This window comes from Coenobita brevimanus, chromosome 80 (assembly GCF_032717465.1).
Source record: "Coenobita brevimanus isolate Jiangsu-jjx chromosome 80, ASM3271746v2, whole genome shotgun sequence".
In the NCBI taxonomy this organism is placed as follows: domain Eukaryota; kingdom Metazoa; phylum Arthropoda; class Malacostraca; order Decapoda; family Coenobitidae; genus Coenobita; species Coenobita brevimanus.
In genome coordinates, this window is record NC_137033.1 from 12,217,942 (window position 1) to 12,224,895 (window position 6,954).

The following is a 6,954-nucleotide window of genomic DNA, read 5'->3' on the forward strand; positions in this document are numbered from 1 at the left end:
TTTTCTGTTTTAGTCTTATTTTCCAGGCGAATGTATTAACCTCTGAACAAACTTTTTGGGTTTAGGGAATTAGATATAGCCTTCAATAACCCCTTCAGTATCAGAGGTCAATCATAAGTTGAATAAAATCGTCTGATGGTAGCAGGTAAGAAAATTAGTCTTCGAAGTGACAGGAATTTTAAAAATTTCAGATTCTACATGTTCTCCTCCCTCCACCTTTGATTCGTAACTTCTCCACCACCTTCCATTAAACCTGAATGACATGCCATTAAACCTCCACGTCACTCTCTCTCCTCTCTTAGAGCCTTCATTTACCCTGCATATCCCTCCATTTACCCTGCACATCCTGCACACCCTTCCATTTACCCTGCACACCCCTCCATTACTCTACACACCCCTCCATTCGCCCTGCACACTCCTCCATTTACCCTGCACACCCTTCCATTTACCTTGCACACCCTTTCATTTACCTTGAACACCCCTCCATTTATCCGAAACATCCTTCCATTTACCCTGCACGTCCCTTCTTACCCTCCACACCTTTCCATTTAACCTACACACTCTTCAATTTTTTCTGCACACCCTTCCATTACCCAGCATGTCCCTCTATCTGCCTCGCACGACCTTCAATCCACGTACCAAGCATGTCCTTCCATTAGCCCTGCAAGACCGGCCATTAGTCCAATACGACCCTTCATTTTCCCTGAACGATCCACTCTATTTTTCATGACCCTTTACCTTCCCACCAGGATCTTTCACCTCCCCCACCACGACCCTCTATCTCCTCACTATTACCATTCTACCCTCCATCTCCCCTCCCTACCCTCCATCTTTACCCCCATCTCTCCTCCTTTACCCTTTCACCTCTACCCTCCATCTATACTCCTTTTACCACTCCACCTCTACCCTCCATCTCTCCATCCCTAACATTTACGTCCTACCCTCCGTCTTCCTTCCCTCGGACTCCCACCTCAACCCCCTCCCTCCCCTCCATCGTCCCTTTCCACTCTCCACTTTCCTTCCACAACCCCTCCACCACCCTCCACCTCCACCTCGTCCTTCTGGTATCTCGTAGGTCCGTTCATCTAGCCTGATTGAGTTAAACGACAAACTAAGGCAAATTAGTGTTAAGAGGCGAGTTACCGGAGATCGTCAATAATGTCCTTGCTGTTCTCCTTCTTCACCTCTTTCTCTTTCCCTCCCTTCATCTTCCTATCCTTCTCCTCATCCTTAATGCCTTCTCTTCTCTTCTTCACCACGTCTTTCTCTTCCAATCCTATTCATCTTTCCATCTTCTCCTCACCCGCAATTCCCTTTTCTCTTTTTCCGCTTCTTCCTTCCCTCCTCTTCATTTTCCTCTCTTTGTCCTCTCTTTTTCCTCGTCCCCTTCTCTTCCTCTCCCTGTTACCACTTCCTTTTCCTCTCTTCTTCCCCTCCTCTTCCTCATCTCCGTCTCTTCTTCCTTCCCTTCTCTTTCCTTTTCATTTTCCTCTCTTATCCTCCTCATCCTCGTTCCCTTTTCCTCTCCTCTCCTTCCTCTTACCTAGAATTTCCCTTCTTCTCTGGCACTTCGTCTTATTATCCTCGTTTCTTCAGCTTTATCTTCCCTATGTGCTTTTTATAATATTTTTTCTTGCCAACGTCATCCCTGTAATTCCAGCTTAATATTAAATTACACTGGAAGAAAAAAAAGGACACGAACGAAATCTGTCTCTTTGAGTTTCATTATCTCTCTGTTTGCTCTCCCCCTCCTCTCTGTCTATATCTATCTATCTATCTATCTGTCTATCTGTCTATCTATCTTCCTATTTATCTATCAGTCTGTCTGTCTTTCTGTCTGTCTATCTCTCTATCTATATCTGTCTATCTATCTGTCATTCTAACAGAGTAAACCGAAGGAATAGTTGTAAGGAGAAGATCAAGAATGTTGGAACTCTTTCTAGGCGGTCAGAGCTACGGGAAGGTATCTGTACGAGGTGCTATAGGTCATTAAGGATTACAGAAAAAAAAAATGTAGTCTTGTTCATCAGGTGGCAGGTGGATCAGTGAATGAAGAGAGCCAAAGGTGGTGGTGAACACTGAAATCACCTAGAACAAGAAATTTAAAAGTAAGATGATAAACTAATATTTCATAGTCAATAAAATTAGGGAATATGTACACAGCATAGATATATTTAATCAGAGAATGTCAGGATAACAGAAGCCAGGGAGTAAAGAATTTAGAAGGGTCAAGTTCAGGAGTGCGAGAGCAAGATATATTGCAGCGTACATATACGCAACTGCCATCTTTGGCTTTGCAGTGGGTATAAAGAAAGTAGGAGGATATATAGAAGGGTTTGCTATTAAGTCACCTCAAACAGCTGAGTCTCAGTGAGGAGGTTTAGAGGAAGAAAGATTGTTTTCAAAAGAGAAACTAGAGGGAAAACCGCAAATGTTGCAGAAATGAGACAATGGTTCCACGCGTTGGTTCCATCTGTTTCACGTGGTCGTCACTGGGACAGGAGCGAATGGAAGCAGTATTTATGACCTCCCCTCCCCCCAAAAGGCTCCGGGGCTGGTGTTGTGAAGCCATTTTGCAAATTTTGGAACAGTACGTGTAGTTTGAAATGCGCATGTAGTTCCGCGGAGACAATCAGATTAAAAAGAAGCGTATAAGAGAGTATGCTGGCCTACTCCTGTGTTACTGAAATAATACTTAAAAAAAACTAAGCAAAGGCGGATGGTCAGAAGCTACTCAAGGAGGCTGTTGCAACGGAATTCCAGCTCTCCGTTACAAGCTTTCCATCCACCGCCGGCATACTGTCTTATTCGACTGGCGCTGATCTACTCACAGCCATTATTATAAGTTTTGATCACGTCAAACATCTCTCTCTCTCTCTCTCTCTCTCTCTCTCTCTCTCTCTCTCTCTCTCTCTCTCTCTCTCTCTCTCTCTCTCTCTCTCTCTCTCTCTCTCTGTATATATATATATATATATATATATATATATATATATATGTGTGTGTGTGTGTGTGTGTGTGTGTGTGTGTGTGTGTGTGTGTGTGTGTGTGTGTACTGCATATAATATTCCTACAGCATTTTCCTCCTCCATGTTTATTAGACTGTCTTTTGAATACTCTCTTCCTTACACCTTTCTCTCCCTATTTCCCTTCATCGCTTCGTCATTTCCACTTTCTCACCTCACTTTATTACCTACTCAAGCCCTCCCCCTCTCTCATCCCTTCCACCGTTCTCATCAGTTCGGGTTTATCCTGGAAGACTCCCTCCTTCCTCACCTTAATCTCCTTCCTGCAATTTGGCCGCCTCGTCTCTCATCCTTCCACTCGTAACAGGTACCATCGATTCCTAACCTCTCCACAAAGATTACACCTGCGCTTGTCTAGACTGCTATCTCTCTGTCTGTCTGTCTGTCTGAGTACCTGTCTGTTGTCAAGATTATGCAGAATAATGCTGGATGCAGTTGCACCAAGCTTGGCATAAAGTTTCAAGATTGTCTGAGGGACAGATGATTAATATTTTGGCCGAAAATGATCATAGGTCATAGGTCAGTGGTGAGGTCAATTCAGACTTTTTCAATGGATGGGCTGAGAGACAGAAAAATGTGAAGTGATTCAGTTTTGAGAACAATCAATCTGAGGCAGAAGTAACAGGACAGGGTCAAATGTTCGGCCTTTTAACTCAAATAGATATCAATCGGCCTATATCAGCCTTAATGAAAAGATTTAGGTTTAATCAAAAATAAAGTTCTGTTTTCAGAACAATAAGTCAAAGATAAAAGTCACAGGTTAATTCTACTTAGTGGATGGGTTTAGGTTCAGGTAATGATGAACTTATTCAATTCTGAAAGTAATCAAAAGGTCAGTGGCATAGGGAAGACCAAAAGTTCTATCTAATTAAGGTGCCAAAGGGCGCCTGTTGTCTCCAGTGTCCAGGTACATTTCTCATCAACTGCGAAATAGGTGGCGAATCGCGTAATAAAAAGTTTATCAGAAGCAGGGAAGGAGCTTCAGTTCGCCACATATTCACGATTATTTCATAACATTCCTTCACTATCATACTCTAAAGCAACAAATGTCCAGTGCTTGTGTGGACAGGCCTTTGAACCGATTGTTCGGTGTAGGTGTTGTACTGCCTGAGTGCTTATTTTTGTTTTATTCTGGATTATTTATTATTAACTAATTCAGTAAAGACTTATAACAGTAAAGGGGTATGATAGCAGTCACAATCTCTCTGTTATTTCCCCCCTCCTGGTTTCCCTTTTTGCCGTCTTTTTCCTTCCTACACTAATAAACCACTCTTATTTCTTTTCTCTTTTTTACTAGTCATTTACACCGAGATATTTTTCTTTCCTTTCTCTATTGCTCAACTTTTCGTTCCTTAGTGTGCTCTCCCTACTGTTCTTATTTTCCGATCCTCTCCTTTTTAACCTCATTTCCATCATTTGTTCAATACCCTCATAAACCCCCTTTTATCATTCATTTTCACTTCCCTTCTGCCCTTCCTTTCTTGGCTTTTCCCTTTTTATTATTATATCAATTCTTTTTTACTCGCTTACCCATGACCATCCTTCTCTCACCTACCCAGTCTCCAGCCTAAATATTTCTTCTTCATTTTTTCACGTTTCCTCTTTCCATTCCCCCAAATCTCTCCCTCTCCTTCGATTTCACGCCCTCCTTCTCTCCAGCCTTGATATTCTGCCTCCCTTCTCCAGGCTCACATGATCTTTCCAACAGGGTTCCTATCCCTTCGTTTTTCTCTTTTCCTCTTCTCCTCTCTCGTTTACCTTTCCCCATTTTTACACCAACATTTTGCCGATTTCTTCCTCACTGCGCCACCCGATACCGTTTTCTCTCGCATGTTTTCTTTCTTTTCCACACATTTCATTTATTTATTTATCATTCTTCCGCCCACCTATGGTGGAGAAGGCATTAAGTGAATGGTCTGTCCGTCAGTAGGTGCGTGCATGCGTGGGTTTATCATTGTGGGTGCGATATCTCCTGAACCCCTTGACGGGACCAAATTTTTGTCAGTGATGCAGTATGAAGAGATGATGAACCGATTCTGTCAGCAAGATCAAGGGGTCAAAGGTCAATGTCACATGGGTGTGGGCGCGATATCTTCTGAACCCCTTGTCGGATTTCGACCAAACTTCTGTCAGTGATACACTATGAAGGAACAAGAAAGTGATTAGGTCAGCAAGATCAAGGGGTCAAAGGTCAAGGTAATATAGTGTCGACTTGTTTATCTTTAGTCTTATTTCAATCCACAATGAACCCGATCATGGATGCTGTATGTCGAGTCCGTGAGCAGGGAATGGCGGAGGCAAACCGAGCGACGTTTCTCATCGACAGCACGGGGCCCGAGCTCTTGGCGTTTAATTTATTCATTTATTTGTTTTATTGTTTATGCCTTATTCCCTCACATTTTCTCACAGTATTATCTTCCTTCTCCTTTCTCGAAATTACTTTGTAGATACCTAACAATCTCACCACTATCGTCATATCTAAAATTCTGTGATGCACACTCGTCTTGCGAGGGTAGAAATGTTAAAAATGAAAGATACTTCTCTTTCGTTAGCTCTCTTTACCACTTTAATTTTCTCTTCTCTTAGGATTCTTAGAACATCCCCTGACCCCATCACTTTTTACTTCAAACTTGAAATTCTGCAACACAATCTCGTCTTGCAAGTGTGAAAATATTAAAGCAAAGAGTACCATATCTTACATGTATTAAGTCATTCATTTAACTTTAAACAAACGTGCACAACGCCCCAGTATATAATTATTATGCACCCAGAATGCCACATAGAATTCTGTCCCTCGATGTAAGCTTCTCATACCAAAAACGTTTACATAGTCCAGGAAAAGTTCTTGTATATATATCTGGATCTTTGCCTCCAGGGTACTAGAGTGACCACGTTTCCATTCTGAGTTTGAGATATGCATAAATGGGAAACTAAAAAGGGTTACAGTGACTTTTTTAGGGATAATAGTGATTTCAGGAATATTCCAATATATAGTGTATTGATATAGAGGAATACAACTGAGAGAGAGAGAGAGAGCATGTGTGTGTGTGTGTGTGTGTGTGTGTGTGTGTGTGTGTGTGTGTGTGTGTGTGTGTTTTTCATAAAAGCTCACGGTCACCTAAAACAGCGACATGGGTCCAATACATTACTGAATTACACAAACAACATGTTAACGCATACTGTATTGCCCTCTGAGAAAATTAAGGACACCCACACCACACTCAGTGACTCCGTTATGATAAAATGTTCACGGAAAAGCCGTCACCTCCAGCATACTGAAACGGGGACATTCTGGGAACGCTGGTAATTATCTCCAGCAACAAGCAACACAGGTGATGAGCACCGTTATGGCGTAGGCAGCACAGTGCAGAATTCTGCTCTGTTAATTTTCGTCAGCGTGAATATGAGGAAAATTAGAAACAATATTTTATGGTATTGCGGCAGATTTAATGTTTTACTCTTACCTCTCAGGGCTGAGGGCAAAACTTCGTAGACTTTTACCCTTCGCCTAACATCTGTGTAGCAGTGGCTGTGATCGATAAGGGTATTTGAAGTGGACTGAGTACCTGTTTTGAAAATTCTCGTATTGAATATATGCGTATAAAACACGAATCGGGTAAAATCAATGAGATACAGTTTCAGCGACGGTTCCTTTGCCCAGATGATCTATTATCAGTGTAACAGTATTTACTAAACCTCTTTCATTTCATATTTCACAACTTAGTAACCACATTACTACTGTCTCATATTTCTGTTAATCATTGTTTATATCAGTACATCACAAATCTCTCAGTGATAAACACAATTTCGCATTGCAATACGTAGTTTTCTCTGTTCACATAAATATCAGTAGTTTAATGCTATGTTCATTTCACACACACACACACACACACACACACACACACACACACACACACACACACACACACAC